Genomic DNA, 22687 nt, shown 5'->3' with positions numbered 1-22687 from the left:
CGTATTTTCCTTGGATTATTTTTTGAAGATCGTTTATCATTTGTGTGAGCATTTATTCCCTTTCTTAATTTTCCTAAAGGAAAATCTAATTGATTTTCTCTCTCCTCTCAATGGTCCATTGGACAAATGCGTTCCTAGCCTTGCCATTGTTGGTCTATCTGACATGCATACACCATCACGTAGCATATATCTCTGGGATGTCCTATGTGCCGCTTATTCCCGCACACTGTCGGGGCTTCGCACAGGGCACCCCGATTGGCTGGCCCAGCAGGGCGTGCAGGTACTGTAGCATGTAGCAGTTGAATAATCTGCCAAAAATTTTGCATGTTGGCATGGGATCGAACTGGAGACCTCCTGTGGTGGTAGATAGTTCATACTTCATAGTCGGTAGACCTGACAACGGTTATTAGCAGCAAAAACCTTAAGAAGGAACGTCAGCGACATGTCCATTTTTTTATTAAAAGTTCAAACACGAACTTTCCTCTGCAAACAGGCATATTTTTTTGAAATGCGAACATTTTTTAAAATTGTGATGAGTATTTCAAACCTTTTCAAAATTGTGAAAAAAATTTAGGAACTCGAACAGTTTACTAAAACACAAAACATTTTTTGAATTTTTCTAAAACATGATCATTTTCGAATCATCGATCAATTTTTGAGAAACAGGAACATGTTTTGAAAACAATGAACGAAGTCTGAAAACAGGAATATTTTTTGGAACTCCGAACAAATTAAAAGCAAGAACATTATAAGTTCTAGATTTTTTTTGAAATTGGGAACATTTTTTGCAATTCTGTTTTTCTTTGAAAAAGCTTTTTTTAAACTCCCAAACAAAATTCAACAATAGGGAGGAATTTTTGAAAGCACGAACATTTATGTGAAAACGCGAACATTTTCTTAAACTCCTGATTTTTTTTTAAAACACACACAAATTTTGAAACCGGGGATATTTTCTTAAACTCCCGAACAAAAATCAAAAAGGATTTTTTTGAAAACAGGGGAAGTTTTTTAAACTCCCAAACAAAATTAAAGAACTGTGAACAATTGTTGAAAACATGAACATTTTTTGAAACTCCTGAACAAAATTAAAAAATGCGAAGAGAATTTGAAAACAGGAACATTTTCTGAAGCTCCCAAACAAAATTAAAAACTCAAACAAATTTTGAAAACGCTAACATTTCTTGAAAACAAGGAAATTTTCTGAAACTCCCGAAAAAAATTCTAAAACACGAACACTTTTTGAAAAAGGATCATTTTTTGAATTTCATTAACAATTTTTTGGGAAAACATGGATTTGCTGAAAATTCAGAAAAACTTCTGAAAAAGAAAAAGAAACTTGAAAACAAAAGGCAAAAAGCAGAAAAAAGAAAAAGAAACAGAAAAAGAAAAAGAAAAGGAAAATGAAAATAAACAGGAAAACCTCTACTCTTTTTGTTTGATGTAGATTATACTTTGCTATGCTGCTACACAATAACGTTCTAGAGCATTCCTTATGCGTTGGTAGCAGCGGTCCAGTGTTCAGGGACTTATGATGATCACCATGTGATAAGGATTTTCGACATTAACTGAGTCCTACGCATGAGAAGCAATAGTGGATTCTGACTAAGAAAACAAGCAACGGTGGAAGTGGAAGTAACAGTTCAAATCCAGATTTGATATTAAATCTACCTGCATGCATTGCACAACTCTCATTAATATTGTTCTTCCTTTCTATGATGTGAACTCTCGAAGTATAAATTGATTAACTAAGATCATATTCTATCAAGGATGAATGCGTGTCGTCTATTCTATTATCAAAGCACAAAATTGAAGATGAATGATCAAAGACTCTTCACATCGAAATAATGTACATTTTTTCTGGAAGAAAGTATAGTTTCCCCCCTCAAATCCACACTGATGGATACATAACCCTCTGAACTCAAATACCATATAATTTACCCCCTCAAATTGTCTAAACTGGATAAATGAAGCCCCATAGTGGTTTTGGATAACATTGAAGCCGATTTTGAGTGTTGACCAGAGTCAACACACATAAGCCCGATGACTTTTATTTTGCCGAGCGGCACCATAGCTTCGAGCGCTCCGCCACGGAGGGAGAGCATGGCGCCACAGGAGCGGCGCGACCGTCGGTGAATTGGACGAGACGCGCGACAGTGTCAAGCGCGGCCACAACGGCTTCGGTGAGGAGCACGGCTTCATGCCCGGTCGTGTCGTGCGGGTGTTGCAGCTGGTTCGTTCTTGCAGGAACGATCGATCTACCCGACGCCTATGTAGTTGTGTGTGTATCTGGCCGACTCCGTTTGCTAGGTGCTCGAGCAAACTTGCAATGAAAATCGATCAGGAGCTTCTGCTAGCTCCTGTGTACGTACGCGTACAAGCGTTCTGGCCGGAAGGAATCGCCACCGTCCGCCGTGTTGGACATTGCTGTCAGCCTGGACCGCCTCAGCCTTATCCCTTGCGCCAGCAGCCTTGTCTGACGATGCACTATCCACTCCTTCTCGCAGCTCTCTCCCTCCTTCCCCTCTTTCTCTCGAGTTCGTGCTCCAGAGAAGGTCGCCGACATCGCCGTTTGTCATCCTCGTGGCAAGAGCCCACCCCGAGCCCAGCTAACATGTCCAGTAGATCCGCCTCGTCGCCCTCTTCGTCCCTCTAGAAGGAATCGCGCCAAGCCGCCACAAACCGACGGCATGGTCTTTGTCTTCTCCGCCGGCTACCGCCATCGCCCGATCTCCACCTCCGACGAAAGCCCGACGCCTCTTCTAGCCTCATTGACTCCCGAGGCACGTCGCCACCAACGCAAGCCTTCCGGAGGCTTTCTTCAGTGAGGTTGTCCTCTCACAGTCGCCTTCGGCACCTCGCTCGGCGATTTGCCACGGCCGCCGCTCGGCAATTTTTTTTAAATCCTCCGACTTACTTGTGTTGACTCTGGTCAGTGCTCAAAACCGGTTTCAATGTGACCCAAAACCACTACGGGGCTTGATTTATCCGGTTTTGACAATTTGAGGGGGTAAATTATATGGTATTGGAGTTTAGGGGGTTATGGATCCATCAACATGGATTTAAGGAGGAAAACTATACTTTCTTCTTTTTTCTGCTATCCGTCGATTTTTATTTGGCACCTGACATTGCATATCGTCTTGATGAATACGACATCTATCCCTACCGTGTTTACTTGGTTTCTACTTTTTAGCAGACACTTAAAATTTAGCTCTTGATAAGAACTTCCTTGAAATAAATTAGATGCTAATTCGGTCAATTTTTCCATGGTAAGACAAATATAGATTTTCTCACATAAGTTTATAAGCAAAGGCCCCCCCTGCAACGTGCGGGGAATCATTTGGTTATAAACATTTCTGGTTACAAATCTAAAGATGCGGACCTATCCAAAGGCTGCATTTCCCTCTAAAATTTCCACATAACATAAAAAGGCATGCTGCTTACATCATTTGCCAACACATCCTAAACCAGAGCGATGAGCAATTTTCAACAAGAAACCAATTTGAGCTAGCATGGACAGACGTTATTCGTTAAAGCCTGAAACTCGCCGTCACTAAGAAAAGGTCGCCACTCACATGAGAGCATTTTGGCAGACCTAGAGTTCTCCTTCTTCTCCACTGCATCATGGGTAGTGTTGAGATGTGGAGATATTAGGATTTGAGTTCTAGGGATTTGACAGGAAGAACATGGGAAAAAACTCTGGGACTTTCTACTCTGTTCGAGCAGCCCCTCTTCTCTTAATATTGTGATTCTTACACTCCAGTCCTCTATGAATTACATATTTACTTAGTTACACATAGCCCAACACTCCCCGTCAAGATGGGGCAAATGCATCATACAACCCCATCTTGCTACATAAGGTAGAAAATAATCTATCAGGCAAACCCTTTGTGAGGATATCTGCTAATTGATTTGATGAATTTACATACGACATGCAGATAATTCTGAGATCCAGCTTCTCCTTAATGAAGTGACGATCTATCTCAATGTGTTTTGTTCGGTCATGTTGCACGGGATTGTTAGCAATACCGAGGGCCGCCTTATTATCACAGTACAACATCAATGGTTTTGATTGGAATAGGCCTAACTCCATCAACAAGATCCGTAGCCATAATACTTCACAGACACCATGTGCCATGGATCTGAATTCCGCTTCAGCTTTGGATCGTGCTACAACACTTTGCTTCTTACTACGCCATGTAACAAGGTTACCTCCAACAAATGTGCAATAGCCCGATGTTGATCTTCGGTCGTCCATGGAACCGGCCCAATCCGCGTCAGTGTAGCAGTCTACTTGCAAATGGCCGTGTGATGTGTATAATAATCCTCGACCAGGACAACCTTTGAGGTATCTAATTATTCGAACAACAACATCCATATGATGAGTTCGAGGATCATGCATGAACTGACTTACAACACTTACAGCAAAAGCAATATCTGGACGGGTGTGAGATAAATAAATTAGTCGCCCAACAAGTCTTTGATACCGCTCTCGATCGACAAGCCCTCCATCTCCATCATGAAGACGATGATTTTGCTCAATTGGGGTAGGAGCTGGGTGACACCCAGACATTCCGGTGTCTGAGAGCAAATCTAAGACATACTTTCTTTGAGAGAGATAAATTCCTTTTGAGCTACGAGAGACTTCAATCCCAAGAAAGTATCGAAGTAGCCCCAAGTCTTTGACCTCAAACTCTCGCGCCAATTGCAATTTTAATCGAGCAATCTCTTCGGAGTCATCCCCGGTGATAAAAATATCATCAACATAAACTATTGAAATAGCAACATTCCTTGCATTACGTTTATAGAATAAAGTGTGATCAGCATTTCTTTGCTTGTAACCCATTTGAAGAATTACTCGCCGAAACCGATCAAACCAAGCGCGCGGGGATTGCTTCAAGCCATACAAGGATCGATGTAAGCGTAGGACTTTACCTTTAGTTTGAGCAGTGCTAAAACCAGGTGGAATTTGCATATATATTTCCTCTTGAAGATCACCATGCAAAAATGCATTCTTCACATCTAGTTGGAATAGGTCCCATCCAAGGTTTGCTGCACATGCTATTAGAGTTCTTACAGAGTTCATTTTTGCAACCGGTGCGAATGTCTCATCATAGTCAATCCCATATGTTTGGGTATATCCCTTCGCTACTAGGCGAGCTTTGTACCGTTCCACTTTGCCGTCAGGATTTTGCTTGACCGTGTACACCCACTTACAACCCACAGGCTCTTTACCCATTGGCAGCATCACAAGTTCCCAAGTTCTATTTTTCTCCAAAGCTTTCATTTCCTCGATCATTGCTGTTTTCCACTTAGTGTCCTGCATGGCCTCTCTCCAGTCTTTGGGTATGGATATGGAGTCAAGGGAAGCAAAAAAACTTTTGAACAAATGATTACAATTATCATAGGAGATGAACTTGGCGATGTCATGTTTGTGGCCAACATAATCTTTCAGATGTGGTGGTGTAACTGGACGTCTAACAGGGTTACGTAGAGCAATAGGAAGATCATGAACAATAGGAAGGTTTGGAATAATAGTAGAGGGTTCAGTACCTTGCTCCAGTGTGTCTTGTATCACTGAATTAGGGGACGGTGACATGGAATCTGGAGACATCGGCGTGATGGGTTGTACCACATGTTCAGTAGATGACATGTCATGTTCCTGCCCCTCTTGAACACTGGAGTTGCTATTGTTCTCACCCGTGTTCATGGTGTTTGTGTTTTCCTCCCCCTTTATACCTTGCCCATATTGAGGTGTGTCGCGAAGTGAAGGAGCAGGAATGGCCCAAATAAGAACATCTCTACCAACAACATTCTCCCCCTCTCGACCAATCCTAGAAATAGGAGTGGTAGAGGAAGAAGGATGGCATGCACCAAAGGTAGGGGGATAAAATGACTCATTTTCACGAAAAGTAACATCCATGCTCACAAAAAACCGCCGCTCAGCCGGGCACCAGCAGCGATAGCCTTTTTGAGTGGGAGAATACCCAACGAAAATACAACGAACAACACGAGGATCAAGTTTTCCTACTGAATTTCTATAATCATGTACAAAACAAACACATCCAAATACTTTTGGTGGCACAATAAAAGGATTCGAACCACTCAGACATTCAATTGGGGTTTTAAAATTCAGAATGCGTGAGGGCATACGGTTTATCAAATATGCTGCTGTTTTAACCGCCTCGCCCCAAAGAAACTTTGGCACATGCATTGTAAACATGAGAGAGCGTGCAACCTCCAACAAATGTCTATTTTTTCGTGCAACGACACCATTTTGAGAAGGAGTATCAACACATGTTGTTTGGTGTATAATGCCATTGGAGGACAGAAAATAATCAAAATCATTATTAACATACTCAGTGCCATTGTCTGAATGAAAAACTTTCACCTTTGCATTATATTGGTTGTAGACCAAAGCATAGAAATCTTTGAATGCATTGAAAACATCACATTTTTGTTTTAGTAGATAAAGCCAAGTACATTGACTAAAACCATCAATAAAGGTTACAAACCAACGATCTCCCAAAAGAGAGGTTGTGACGGAAGGACCCCAAACATCCGAGTGAATAATCTCAAAGGGAGTTTGACTTCTTTCACTACTAGTAGGATACGTGGCCCTTGTATGCTTAGCAAGTTCACATGCATCGCATACAAGCTTATCCTTGTAGCAGGAAGCAAAAAGAGAAGGAAATACATGAGATAAAACATGGAAAGACAAATGACCAAGTCTGCGGTGAAGTAATAGCAACTCATCTCTGGATGAGGTACATGCAGCAAGTGCAAGCGGGGCTGCAACATTGTCGAGGTAGTACAAACCATCACGCTCGGTGCCAGTCCCAAGTACCTTCCCTGTCTTCAGATCCTGGAAGACACAAAAGCAAGGTTCAAACCAAGCTCTACAATTAAGCGACTTCGTAATTGAACTGACAGAGAGAAGATTTACTAGAAAATCTGGAACATGTAAAACTGGGGTTAAAGATAAAGAAGGTGTACAACTAATAGTTCCACTCCCCATTATAGGGGCTGAGGATCCATCAGCTATACGGACCCTATTTTTTCCTGATCTAGGAATATAAGAAGAGAACTCCTTAGGGGAACCTGTCATATGGTTAGTAGCTCCAGAATCTATTATCCAAGGAGAATATGCAGATTTAATTGGATGATGCGAGTAGTTCACACCTTGAGATGCATGGTAACTAGACACAGAGCCAGCATGAACTTCATTGGACACAGCTAAGAGTTTTGATTTAAATTCCTTGAGAGCTTGTGCAGCTGCCGCTGATAATTCACCTGTGGATGAAGTGAGATGCACACGATCTTGCTTCTTCCCTCGGGCATCACCAAACTTGAGCCGGCCATTTCGTTGTTGCCACCCAGGTGGATATCCAATCAGGTCAAAACAATTTTTCTTCATGTGGCCAGTTTGCTTGCAGTGATCACATACTACCTTTGGTTTCCTCCTGTACTCAAACTTAGTATTATTTGCTTGATCATTGTTAGAAGCAACAGAAGATGTAGTATGAGCCTGTGAAGAGAGAGCAGCACGAGTGTCAGCACTTGCATGTCGGGTCACGATTTGGTTTGATAACCGAGTCTCCTCTTTGAGAACACTAGATACTGCTCCATCAAGGGTGGGCCAATCCGGAGCTGAATAGATCATTTGTCTTCGAAGATCAAACTCTTTGTTTAGCCCTTCCAAAAAGGTTTGAACAAGAATGGGTTGAAACCATTCATGAAGAAGAGCTAAGTCTTTCGGATCATTAGACTTGAAAGGACGAAAGAACTCAAGGTCTCTGTATAACCTTTTCAGCTCACCGGCATAATCTGTTATAGACCTCTCTCCTTGTTTAATATTTCTCATCTCATGGAGCACCCTTGTCACTTGCATCTTGTTTGTTTTGCCAGAGTGTTGCTGCCCAATTTCCTTCCACACTTCTGCTGTAGTTTGTAGGTTCTCAACCTGCTCACGAACTCAAGGCTCTATCGACCCCAACAACCACACCATAACACGCTGCTCATTCTGTTCCCATTGCTCCAACTCCAATTTATCATCTGGTTTCACAGAAGTGTCATCCAAAAAATGTTTGAGGCCATGAGATCCTAGAATGAGAGTAGCATGCCGTGACCAACTGAAATAATTTCCGGGTCCAGAAAGCCTGACCGGGTTAGGCTCCAAAGTGATGGTTCCTTTAGATTTTTGCTGCGATTACTCAACAAGCTGGGCAAATAACTTTTGCATACTCTCACATAATTTGTCTACACTGGCATCTCCCATCTTGTCTTTATTTTTATCTCCCATACAATCAGGTCACAGCCAGATTACTAGTTCACCAAACACTCAGGTTCTAGAAAAAAACACAACACACTTATACTAACAGCAAAACAGAGGATGAACTGTACTTGTAGTGCACACTTGAGCCAAATCGCATGGAACAACCTAACCTTGCATCAATCGGACATCCAGCTAGCTAGCTTACTTCTTGGATAGAGACAGCTCGATGAAGACACAGCAGCACCAAGCAATTTTTCCAGCGACAGTACAAACGCACCGGCCGGCGAATGCGACGGGATACAGTAGACTGGCGGTCGCGGTGGAGCTTTCCGCAACCTCCAGAAGAAAACTAAGGCGACGAAGATGCAGTAATGCAAGGACGGCGACGCCGGCGCTCTACGGCACCTTGCAGACGGCGACGACGGCACTCTACGGCACCTCACAGACGGTGACGGCGGCGGCGACACAAGCGGCGCTAGCTCCACCCGCAAATCACGTCAACACTGCGCCGTGCTTGACCAAACCGCAGCGAGATCACGCAGGATCAACCCGCTCTGATGCCATGTTGAGATTTGGAGATATTAGGATTTGAGTTCTAGGGATTTGCCAGGAAGAACATGGAGAAAAACTCTGGGACTTTCTACTCTGTTCGAGCAGCCCCTCTTCTCTTAATATTGTGATTCTTACACTCCAGTCCTCTATGAATTACATATTTACTTAGTTACACATAGCCCAACAGAGAACAGATCAATCAACATTTAACCCTAGTAACCTGAGAGGCAGAATGAGGGTAAAAAGACTTAACGATCCTATCTCTCCCCGGTTGGTCTGTCCTGACGCCAGCCGTAGAAGATATGTTCGTTTCTATTCCCCATGGACCACGGTGCAACCACAGCAGGGCTATGAACAGGAATCACAAGAGGAAAATCAGCCCTAAGTCAGACCAGTCGATGAGGAAATCTGCCATTGTCTTGACCACAAAATCAAACCAAGCAAGAGAGAAAAATTGACAGGAAAACAAACCACACGGACGCCCTCTTCATTGGCATAGACCACCTCGTCCAGCAACTGGCGTCCAGTCACCACCGTTGCTCGCATGCTCACTGCCGCCGCGTCCGCCATTTTTCTCCCCGAGCTCGGTAGTAGGCAGAGGGGGCCGCCGCCACTCCTCTCCCTGGCCGCCATCTTCTCACCCATCCGACGGGGCCTCCTCCTCGTTTCTTCCACTCAGGGAACGCCAGATCCGTGGGCTCACCGCTGTTTGGATGTGAAGAACGGGGTGGAGCGGATGCTGGCCAGGAGCTGACTCAGCTTGGCCTTGGCACCTCTCAGTAAAAGTAGCACTCTAGTAGTGCCATTCTTGTCTGAGGACCACAACGGTAGATCAATGCTAGCGGCCATGCCGTTGCCCAAAGTTCATGCCGACAACATGTCAGCGGCCGGCATACAATGTCAGCTCCCAAAAAACACCACACAATTCGTATTGGTGCACTTGTTAGCGGCCGGCACAGATGCCAGTACGCAAAAAAGGGGCGGGAGTTCGACCACGCCATCATGGCCGTGGTCATGCCAGCACACTTGCCGGCATACAAAAAAGGATGGCGCTCGCCGCCATAGATCACTCGTCGTCGAACTTGAGCATGTCGGCCTGCATCTTCTCAAACCACGGCCTCTTCCTCGGCGACACGGTGTTGAGGTCCACCTTCATGATCTCCACGCCTGTCATCATGCTAGCGAGAGCTACTTCTTTCTCCTTGGTCTTGGCATTTGCGGCCTCGATCTTTAGCATGGCTTGCTTCTCCGCCTCCATCTCGAGCATCCTCGCTTGCTTCTCCACCTCCATCTCAAGCCGCCCCCTTTGGATCTCCATGAAGACGTACATTTGCTCTTCCTTATCTTGCCGACGCTTCTCCTCTCTTGAGTCCTTCTTGGTCATCACGCCCTCGACGGTAGCGATCAAGGCGTTGGATGCCACATCCTGCCTGTCCTCCTTCTTGGAGTTGGTCTTCCCCCGCGACCGTGGCTTCTCGCCCTTTCCAGCCTCCTCCACGGCTTTCTTCCCCCAAGCGCCATGAGGGCGGCATATTGCGCCTTGAACTTCTCCTCATTTTTGATGACCCTCCAACAATGGGAGAGGTTAAAGGACTTGCCATCGTGTTGGACCTTAAATGCCTCCAAAGCTTGGAATGCCTACAAATGAAATGCATGCAAGCATATTGGCAAATGGATATGGAAATGGACTTGCAAGCATAAATAAAGGAGGGCGCATGCGTGCATACCATGTCTTGCATGCCGATGCCGCTCATGGGCCATGACTTGATGCTCTCAAAAGTGAAACAAAACTTGTTGCACTCTTGTTGGATCACCTTCCATCGCTTAGAAATGGACACCCACCTGCGCATGCTTTGGATTTGGTACGGTGGAAACTTCTTTCGTTCGTGGGACTCACGATTGACACAAGTCCAAAAGGTTGATGCCTTTTGTTCAGCACCGACCATGGGGTCTTGCCCAATGTCCCTCCAACACTCACAAAGGAGCTTGTCCTCAGCCGCGGTGTATGCCTTCGTCCGCCTGCTCTTGCGCTTCGGCTTCACTCCGACGGCTTGGCTGGCGAGCTCGTCCTCGAACATAGGCTCCCCTTCAATGTACAACTCGTCCTCTTCCTCGAGGCCGTAGTCCTCCGGAAACTCATGGTCGAGCAGGAAGCCGTTCAGGTACAGGCCGACCTGATCTTGCATGAAGGCGTCCTGCATGCCATCTTGATCATAGGTCGATGGCATGAACGACCCTCGGCCGTCCTGGCTTTGTGTGTCCTCTGGATCATAACCAGCCACGGCAGCACCGCGAGTGGCCTCTGTATCACCATCGAAGACGATGCTCTACATGAATCAGTTGGTCGTCTCGTCATCGTCGGCCGCTGGCATTCCGTCGAACAGGTTGTGGGCGTCCGGAGCACGTCGGCTTGCATCTACCGGCATGTTTCCTCTCCCCGCCGGACAACGAGGCACCGACTACCGGTGTGGCGTTGAGGTCGATGGGCGTGTGCGCGGGCGTGGAAGGCGCCACCATGCTCACCTCCGACGAACATTCCCTGGAAAGGGGGGAGGCTTGCGGGTAGACGTGGAAGCCGGGAATCGGGTAAGTCGCTGACGTGCGGGGCGACTCTGGAAGCACCATCCGAGGAAACGCGGACGAGCCGGTGTTGGCCGCGGCCACGGCGGTGTTGACGAGCCCGTGCTGGTCAGGGTTTAACCCTAGGTAGAGCAGCGCCTCCTTCGTTGCTGTCGTGACGTTGGCGGCGGTGTCCTCCTGTTGTGCGGCGGCTATGGCGGCGGCGGCCGCTGCTTCGCCCCTCGCGTCCGCCGCGTGCCTCCGGCCATTCTCTTCGCCGACTCTGCGGCCTGCTCCTCGGGCGTCAGCTGCTTCTTCTTCTTGGGCGTGGTGGCGGTATTTGTTGGGGAACGTAGCAGAAATTCAAAATTTTCCTACGTGTCACCAAGATCTATCTATGGAGAGACCAGCAACGAGTAGAAAGAGAGTGCATCTACATACCCTTGTAGATCGCTAAGCGGAAGCGTTCAAGTGAACGGGGTTGATGGAGTTGTACTCGTCGTGATTCAAATCACCGATGATCCTAGTGCCGAACAGACGGCACCTCCGCGTTCAACACACGTACAGCCCGGTGACGTCTCCCACGCCTTGATCCAGCAAGGAGAGAGGGAGAGGTTGAGGAAGACTCCATCCAACAGCAGCACAACGGCGTGGTGGTGGTGGAGGAGCGTGGCAATCCAGCAGGGCTTCGCCAAGCACCATGGGAGAGGAGGAGTAGGGAGAGAGGTAGGGCTGTGCCAGAACTTCGTCTATAGCTCCTATGCGCCTCCCCACTATATATAGGGGTGGAGGGGCTGGTTTCTTGCCCTCCAAGTCCATTGGGGCGTTGGCCAAGGTGGGAGGAAAGAAATCTCATTATTTCCTTCCCCACCGATTGTTATCCCCCCTTTTTAGGGATCTTGATCTTATCCCTTCGGGATATGATCTTATTCCTTCTAAGGGGGGATCTTGGTGCACCTTGACCAGGGGTGTGGGGCCTTGCCCCCACTACCCACGTCCATGTGGGCCCCTCCATGCAGGTGGGCCCCACTCCGGAACCTTCTAGAACCTTCCCGGTACAATACCGAAAAATCTCGAACATTTTCCGGTGGCCAAAATAGGACTTCCCATATATAAATCTTTACCTCCGGACCATTCCGGAACTCCTCGTGACGTCCGGGATCTCATCCGGGACTCCGAACAACATTCGGTAACCACATACAAAATTCCTTTATAACCCTAGCGTCATCGAACCTTAAGTGTGTAGACCCTACGGGTTCGGGAGACATGTAGACATGACCGAGACGTTCTCCGGTCAATAACCAACAGCGGGATCTGGATACCCATGATGGCTCCCACATGTTCCACGATGATCTCATCGGATGAACCACGATGTTAAGGACTTAATCAATCCCGTATTCAATTCCCTTTGTCTATCGGTATGTTACTTGCCCGAGATTCGATCGTCGGTATCCAATACCTTGTTCAATCTCGTTATCGGCAAGTCACTTTACTCGTTCCGTAACACATCATCCCGTGATCAACTCCTTGGTCACATTGCGCATATGATGATGTCCTACCGAGTGGGCCCAGAGATACCTCTCCGTTTACACGGAGTGACAAATCCCAGTCTCGATCCGCATAAAACAATAGATACTTTCGGAGATACCTGTAGTGCACCTTTATAGTCATCCAGTTACGTTGTGACATTTGATACACCCAAAGCACTCCTACGGTATCCAGGAGTTACACGCTCTCATGGTCGAAGGAAGAGATACTTGACATTGGCAAAGCTCTAGCAAATGAACTACACGATCTTTTGTGCTAGTCTTAGGATTGGGTCTTGTCCATCACATCATTCTCCTAATGATGTGATCCCGTTATCAACGACATCCAATGTCCATAGCCAGGAAACCATGACTATCTGTTGATCACAACGAGCTAGTCAACTAGAGGCTCACTAGGGACATATTGTGGTCTATGTATTCACACGTGTATTACGATTTCCGGATAATACAGTTATAGCATGAATAAAAGACAATTATCATGAACAAGTAAATATAATAATAATACTTTTATTATTGCCTCTAGGGCATATTTCCAACAGTCTCCCACTTGCACTAGAGTCAATAATCTAGTTCACATCGCCTTGTGATTAACACTCACAGGTCACATCGCCATGTGACTAATACCCAAGAGTTTACTAGAGTCAGTAGTCTAGTTCACATCACTATGTGATTAACACTCAATGAGTTTTATGTTTGATCATGTTGCTTGTGAGAGAGGTTTTAGTCAACGGGTCTGAACCTTTCAGATCCGTGTGTGCTTTACAAATCTCTATGTCATCTCCTAGATGCAGCTACCACGCTCTATTTGGAGCTATTCCAAACAACTGTTCTACTTGGAGCTATTCTAAATTATTGCTCCATTATATGTATCCGATCTCTCTACTCAGAGCTATCCGGATAGGTGTCAAGCTTGCATCGTCGTAACCTTTACGACGAACTCTTTTACCACCTCCATAATCGAGAAAATTCCTTAGTCCACTAGTTACTAAGGATAACTTTGACTGCTGTCCTGTGAGCCATTCTTGGATCACTCTTGTACCCCTTGACTGACTCATGGCAAGGCACACTTCAGGTGCGGTACACAGCATAGCATACTGAAGAGCCTACGTCTTAAGCATAGGGGACGACCTTCGTCCTTTCTCTGTATTCTGCCGTGGTCGAGCTTTAAGTCTTAACTTCGTACCTTACAACTCAGGCAAGAACTCCTTCTTTGACTGGTCCATCTTGAACACCTTCAAGATCATGTCAAGGTATGTGCTCATTTGAAAGTATTATTAAGCATTTTGATCTACCCTTATAGATCTTGATGCTCAATGTTCAAGTAGCTTAATCCAGGCTTTCCATTGAAAAACACTTTCAAAATAACCCTATATGCTTTCCAGAAATTCTACGTCATTTCTGATCAACAATATGTCAACAACAAATACTCATCAGAAATTCTATAGTGCTCCCACTCACTTCTTTGGAAATACATGTTTCTCATAAACTTTGTACAAACCCAAAATTTTTGATCATCATCAAAGCATACATTCCAACTCCGAGATGCTTACTCCAGTCCTTAGAAGGATCGCTGGAGCTAGCATACCTTTTAGCATCCTTAGGATTGACAAAACTTTTCTGATTGTATCACATACAACCTTTCCTTACAAAAACTGGTAAGGAAACTTGTCTTGACATCCATCTGCCAGATTTCATAAATGCAGCCAATGCTAACATGATTCCGACGGACTTTAAGCATCGCTACGGATGAGAAAATCTCATCGTAGTCAACTCCTTGAACTTGTGAAAAATTCTTCGCCACAAGTCGAGCTTCATGGACGGTGACATTACCGTCCACGTCCGTCTTCTTCTTAAAGATCCATTTATCTCAATGGCTTGCCGATCATCGGGCAAGTCCACCAAAGTCCATGCTTTGTTCTGATACATGGATCCTATCTCGGACTTTATGGCTTCTAACCATTTGTCGGAATTTGGGCCCACCATCGCTTCTCCATAGCTCGTAGGTTCATTGTTGTCCAGCAACATGACCTTCAAGACAGGATTACTGTACCACTCTGAAGTAGTACGTATCCATGTCACCCTACAAGGTATGGTAGTGACTTGATCCGAAACTTCATGATCACTATCATAAGCTTCTACTTCAATTGGTGTAGGTGCCACAGGAACAACTTCCTGTGCCCTGCTACACACTTGTTGAAGTGATGGTTCAATAACCTCATCAAGTCTCCACCATCCTCCCACTCAACTCTTTCGAGAGAAATCTTTCCTCGAGAAAGGACCCGATTCAAGAAACAATCCATATTGCTTTCGGATCTGAATTAGGAGGTATACCCAACTGTTTTGGGTGTCCTATGAAGATGCATTTTATCCGCTTTGGGTTCGAGCTTATCAATCCTGAAACTTTTTCACATAAGCATCGCAGCCCCAAACCTTTAAGAAACGACAACTTAGGTTTCTCTAAACCATAGTTCATACGGTGTCATCTCAACGGAATTACGTGGTGCCCTATTTAAAGTGAATGTGGTTGTCTCTAATGCCTAACCCATGAATGATAGTGGTAATTCGATAAGAGACATCATGGTACCCACCATATCCAATAGGGTGCAACTATGATGTTCGGACACACCATCACACTATGGTGTTCCAGGCGGTATTAATTGCGAAACAATTTCCACAATGTCTTAATTGTGTGCCAAAACTCGTAACTCAGATATTCATCTCTATGATCATATCATAGACATTTTATCCTCCTGTCACAATGATCTTCAACTTCACTCTGAAATTACTTGAACCATTCAATAATTCAGACTTGTGTTTCATCAAGTAAATATACTCAACATTTACTCGAATCATCTGTGAAGTAAGAACATAACGATATTCACTGCATGCCTCAGCACTCATTGGACTGCACACATCAAAATGTGTTGCTTCCAACAAGTTGCTATCTTGTTCCATTTTACTGAAAACGAGGCTTTTCAGTCATCTTGCCCATGTGGTATGATTTGCATATCTCAAGTGATTCAAAATCAAGTGAGTCCAAACGATCCATCTGCATGGAGTTTCTTCATGCGTATATACCAATAGACATGGTTCGCATGTCTCAAACTTTTCAAAAACGAGTGAGTCCAAAGATCCATCAACATGGAGCTTCTTCATGCGTTTTATACCATTATGACTTACATGGCAGTGCCACAAGTAAGTGATACTATTATTACTATCTTATATCTTTTGGCATGAAAATGTGTATCACTACGATCGAGATTCAATAAACCATTTATTTAGGTGCAAGACCATCGAAGGTATTATTCAAATAAATAGAGTAACCATTACTCTCTTTAAATGAATAACCGTATTGCGATAGACATAATCCAATCATGTCTATGCTCAACGCAAACACCAATCTCGGTGGTAGAGGGAGCGTGCGATGCTTGATCATATCAACATTGGAAACATTTCCAACACATATCGTCAGCTCACCTTTAGCTAGTCTCCGTTTATTCCGTAGCTTTTATTTCGAGTTACTAACACTTAGCAACCGAACCGGTATCTAATACCCTGGTGCTACTAGGAGTACTAGTAAAGTACACATCAACACAATGTATATCCAATATACTTCTATCGACCTTGCCAGCCTTCTCATCTACCAAGTATCTAGGGTAATTCTGCTCCAGTGGTTATTCCCCTTATTACAGAAGCACTTAGTCTCGGGTTTGGGTTCAACCTTGGATTTCTTCACTAGAGCAGCAGCTGATTTGCCGTTTCATGAAGTATCCCTTCTTGCCCTTGCCCTTCTTGAAACTAGTGGTTTCACCAACCATCAACAATTGATGTTCCTTCTTGATTTCTACTTTCGCGGTGTCAAACATCGCGAATACCTCAAGGATCATCATATCTATCCCTGATATGTTATAGTTCATCACGAAGCTCTAGTAGCTTGGTGGCAATGTCTTTGGAGAAACATCACTATCTCATCTGGAAGATCAACTCCCACTCGATTCAAGTGATTGTTGTGCTCAGACAATCTGAGCACAAGCTCAACGATTGAGCTTTTCTCCCTTAGTTTGCAGGCTAAGAAAATCGTCGGAGGTCTTATACCTCTTGACGTGGGCACGAGCCTGAAATCCCAATTTCAGCCCTCGAAGCATCTCATATGTTTCGCGATGTTTCGAAAACGTCTTTCGTGCCTCAACTCTAAACCGTTTAACTGAACTATCATGTAGTTATCAAGACGTGTATGTCCGATGTTCACAACATCCACAAACGACGTTTGGGGTTCAGCACACTGAGCAGTGCATTAAGGACATAAGCTTTCTACTGTCCGCATAATTGCTACTATCAACTTTCAACTATATTTTCTCTAGGAACATATCTAAAACAGTGGAACTAAAGAGCGAGCTTACGACATAATTTGCAAAGGTCTTTTGACTATGTTAAGGATAATTAAGTTCATCTTATGAACTCCCACTCAGATAGACATCCCTCTGGTCATCTAAGTGATTACATGATCCGAGTCAACTAGGCCGTGTCCGATCATCACGTGAGACGGACTAGTCATCATCGGTGAACATCTTCATGTTGATCGTATCTACTATACGACTCATGCTCGACCTTTCGGTCTCCGTGTTCCGAGGCCATGTCTGCACATGCTAGGCTCGTCAAGTTAACCCTAAGTGTTTTCGCTGTGTAAAACTGTCTTACACCCGTTGTATGTGAACGTAAGAATCCATCACACCCGATCATCACGTGGTGCTTAGAAGCGACGAACTGTAGCAACGGTGCACAGTTAGGGGAGAACACTTCTTGAAATTTTGTAAGGGATCATCTTATTTACTACCTTCGTCCTAAGTAAACAAGATGCATAATCATAATAAACATCACATGCAATTATATAGTTGTGACATGATATGGCCAATATCATATAGCTCCATTGATCACCATCTTCGGGGCTCCATGATCATCTTGTCACCGGCTTGACACCATGATCTTCATCATCATGATCTCCATCATCGTGTCTTCATGAAGTTGTCACGCCAACGACTACTTCTACTTCTATGGCTAACGCGTTTAGCAATAAAGTAAAGTAAGTTACATGGCGTTCTTCAATGACACGCAGGTCATACAATAAATAAAGACAACTCCTATGGCTCCTACCGGTTGTCATACTCATTGACATGCAAGTCGTGATTCCTATTACAAGAACATGATCAATCTCATACATCACATATCATTCATCACATTCTTCTTGGCCATATCACATCACAAAGCATACCCTGCAAAAACAAGTTAGACGTCCTCTAATTGTTGTTGCATGTTTTACGTGGCTGCTATGAGTTTCTAGCAAGAACGTTTCTTACCTACGCAAGACCACAACGTGATATGCCAATTGCTATTTACCCTTCACAAGGACCCTTTTCATCGAATCTGTTCCGACTAAAGTGGGAGAGACTGGCACCTGCTAGCCACCTTATGCACCAAGTGCATGTCAATCGGTGGAACCTGTCTCATGTAAGAGTACGTGTAAGGTCGGTTCGGGCCGCTTCATCCCACAATACCGTCGAAACAAGATTGGACTAGTAACGGTAAGCATATTGAACAACATCAACGCCGACAACTACTTTGTGTTCTACTCGTGCAAAGAATCTACGCAATAGACCTAGCTCATGATGCCACTGTTGGGGAACGTAGCAGAAATTCAAAATTTTCCTACGTGTCACCAAGATCTATCTATGGAGAGACCAACAACGAGTAGAAAGAGAGTGCATCTACATACCCTTGTAGATCGCTAAGCGGAAGCGTTCAAGTGAACGGGGTTGATGGAGTTGTACTCGTCGTGATTCAAATCACCGATGATCCTAGTGCCGAACAGACGGCACCTCCGCGTTCAACACACGTACAGCCCGGTGACGTCTCCCACGCCTTGATCCAGCAAGGAGAGAGGGAGAGGTTGAGGAAGAATCCATCCAACAGCAGCACAACGGCGTGGTGGTGGTGGAGGAGCGTGGCAATCCAGCAGGGCTTCGCCAAGCACCATGGGAGAGGAGGAGTAGGGAGAGAGGTAGGGCTGTGCCAGAACTTCGTCTATAGCTCCTATGCGCCTCCCCACTATATATAGGGGTGGAGGGGCTGGTTTCTTGCCCTCCAAGTCCATTGGGGTGTTGGCCAAGGTGGGAGGAAAGAAATCTCATTATTTCCTTCCCCACCGATTGTTATCCCCCCTTTTTAGGGATCTTGATCTTATCCCTTCGGGATATGATCTTATTCCTTCTAAGGGGGGATCTTGGTGCGCCTTGACCAGGGGTGTGGGGCCTTGCCCCCACTACCCACGTCCATGTGGGCCCCCCCCATGCAGGTGGGCCCCACTCCGGAACCTTCTAGAACCTTCCCGGTACAATACCGAAAAATCTCGAACATTTTCCGGTGGCCAAAATAGGACTTCCCATATATAAATCTTTACCTCCGGACCATTCCGGAACTCCTCGTGACGTCCGGGATCTCATCCGGGACTCTGAACAACATTCGGTAACCACATAAAAAAATTCTTTTATAACCCTAGCGTCATCGAACCTTAAGTGTGTAGACCCTACGGGTTCGGGAGACATGTAGACATGACCGAGACGTTCTCCGGTCAATAACCAACAGCGGGATCTGGATACCCATGATGGCTCCCACAAGTTCCACGATGATCTCATCGGATGAACCACGATGTCAAGGACTTAATCAATCCCGTATTCAATTCCCTTTGTCTATCGGTATGTTACTTGCCCGAGATTCGATCGTCGGTATCCAATACCTTGTTCAATCTCGTTACCGGCAAGTCACTTTACTCGTTCCGTAACACATCATCCCGTGATCAACTCCTTGGTCACATTGCGCATATGATGATGTCCTACCGAGTGGGTCCAGAGATACCTCTCCGTTTACACGGAGTGACAAATCCCAGTCTCGATCCGCATAAAACAATAGATACTTTCGGAGATACCTGTAGTGCACCTTTATAGTCACCCAGTTACGTTGTGACGTTTGATACACCCAAAGCACTCCTACGGTATCCAGGAGTTACACGCTCTCATGGTCGAAGGAAGAGATACTTGACATTGGCAAAGCTCTAGCAAATGAACTACACGATCTTTTGTGCTAGTCTTAGGATTGGGTCTTGTCCATCACATCATTCTCCTAATGATGTGATCCCGTTATCAATGACATCCAATGTCCATAGCCAGGAAACCATGACTATCTGTTGATCACAACGAGCTAGTCAACTAGAGGCTCACTAGGGACATATTGTGGTCTATGTATTCACACATGTATTACGATTTCCGGATAATACAGTTATAGCATGAATAAAAGACAATTATCATGAACAAGGAAATATAATAATAATACTTTTATTATTGCCTCTAGGGCATATTTCCAACAGTATTGCGGGCGGCACGTGGCTTGCCTTGCCTTACTGGGCGGCCGTGATGCTGGACGAGACGAGGGAGGCAAGGCAGGCGGTGGCATCAAGGTTGACGTCCATGGCGAGCGGTCGGGAGCGAGCGCGAGCAGGAGGTTTTTTGGGAAAGTGGAGGAAAATGATGGAGGCTTTGCCACCGACTGACGAGCCAGGGGGCAGTAGTTGGCGCGCAACGCGCGTCCGTCTCGTGTCCGCGCCGATGAAAATAAGGCTCAAAATTAGACCGAGAATGGGTCGGCAGATGGACGAAAAGCGGACGCGTGGCTGTCCGCGCCGACTCAAACAGACGCGCGTGGACGAAATGGATCACCACGTTGAAGTTGCTCTTAGCACTCGTCGAAGAGGCAAACACTCCGTAGGATGAAATTCCAGCGGTGCCTCCCGGCTTCCCTTTTTTTCACCAATCTTTTCCCTAATAATAAAGCACAGGTTGAGTTTGTCGGGTTCACCGTGGCGGACCTTTTGCAAAAAAGTACCTTTGTTTTTTGTTGATTCTGCCCGCAGTCTTCGTGAAAGTCAACCGAACCGACACGGGCGAGAGAAAAGACGCCCGCACGACCCTTCCTCCACCTACAGCGCGCCGCCACCTCCTGCCCCGCGCCGCCTCACCGGGTGCCGCTGTCCAACTCCCCGCGCCGAGCGCCGCTGACCAACCCCCCGCGCTGAGCGCCGTCACCGCCTACCCTCCTCCCATCGGGATCCAATTGATCCAAAAATCCATCCACCCAGTCCTCTCCCCTATTTCCAAATCGAGCCTAACGGCAGCCTCCCTGCGCAGCTGCGCCCCCGCGCCTCTGCCTCACCGAGCGCCTGGCCCAGCCGCCGTTCGTCGCCAGCACCAGCCCACCCGTCGCCTCCTCTGCCACACCTCGCCCTTCTCTGTCGGACCTCGCCGCCTCCCACCTCTGGTCCGCCGCCACCATCTGGATCTCTCTCCACACCCCGCCATCACGTCACCAGACACCCTCCTCGCCCAAGCATGACGGCCTCTTTGATCCCATGGTTACACTGGCCCCTGTCCTCGCCGGTGTCGCGGCCTGAGTCACCCGCCGACCGCAACAATTGTCGCCGCGAGCCTGCAACCACTCCTTGCCGACTTGCTCGTCGCCGTTCCAAACGATGTCGCCGCCGCCCGAGACAACCCCTCAGCACGCCAATGCCCGCGGGCCACAGACGCGGCGGCCTTGACAGGTCAGCGACGACGCACATCCATGTGCTGCTTGAGCGTGAGGGCAGGGAAAGCATCGAGGCGGTAATCCGGCAGGCGTCGTCGCACAGCCTCGTGGAGCATGCAGAGGCGGAGATCCATCTCAAACGCTTTAGGCTGGTCGTAATGGTAGTATCATAGCTAGTATCATGCATGCCAACTAGGCATAATAAATGCTATGCTACTATGTGTCATGCATGGAAATAAATAAAGTAGTACATGATACTACTATATGATACTATGCATTAGAGAGGTAGTATCATACACTAGTATCATGTGCATGATACTAGTATATATGATACTTCCCATTACTAGTATATATGATACTTCCCATTACAACCAGCCTTACCATGAGCAGGCCGCCGAAATTCTTCATAGAGGCCTCCACTGACTGACAGAGGTATGCCATCTCTCTACTCTGCATCACTGAACTGAAATATCTGCAGATTTAGCAAATGCTTGTCTCGAGGTCTGCCTGCGACCATGAGCCGTTACAGTTCCAGAGCTTAATTGTTTTTGCTCTGCGGAGATTGCAAGAAGCCGAGGCCTTACCTCCGTCCGAAAAAACTTGTCGAAGGAATGAACGTATCTAGACGTATTTTAGTGTTAGATACATCCATTTTTAGTCATTTCTACGACAAGTATTTCCGGACGGAGGAAGTACTTAGGAAGCAAGTTAAGACAGTCCTACACCATTCTGCTTTGCACAGGCAGGTGATTTTGATAATATAGTTCCCGTGTGAGTTTCATCCAAGGTTGGTCAATTTGGCACTCATTTTGGATATGAAGGTGAATAACTCTAGGCATCAAGAATCCTTAGGTTCGCACATACTCCATGCTGCAAAGGGAGATTATGCTTTGTCAAGTCTCCTCTTCTCCATGAACATTGCCTTCTTTATTTGTCAATTTTCTCATTGATGTATTTGTATACCACAAGGGAACATAGATCATTATACACCTGAGACGAGGGACACAGTTGCCTTAATCCATAGCCTGAGACCACTCGATTTTCCAGAGAATCGTTGGAATTAGAAACAAGCTAATCAATAAAGATGGAGCATCTCAGAATGAAACATGATGATTTGGAAGTGGAA

This window comes from Triticum dicoccoides, chromosome 1B, assembly GCF_002162155.2.
Source record: "Triticum dicoccoides isolate Atlit2015 ecotype Zavitan chromosome 1B, WEW_v2.0, whole genome shotgun sequence".
Lineage (NCBI taxonomy): Eukaryota > Viridiplantae > Streptophyta > Magnoliopsida > Poales > Poaceae > Triticum > Triticum dicoccoides.
The sequence above is the reverse complement of the archived record's forward strand: the minus strand, read 5'-3'. Positions refer to the sequence as shown.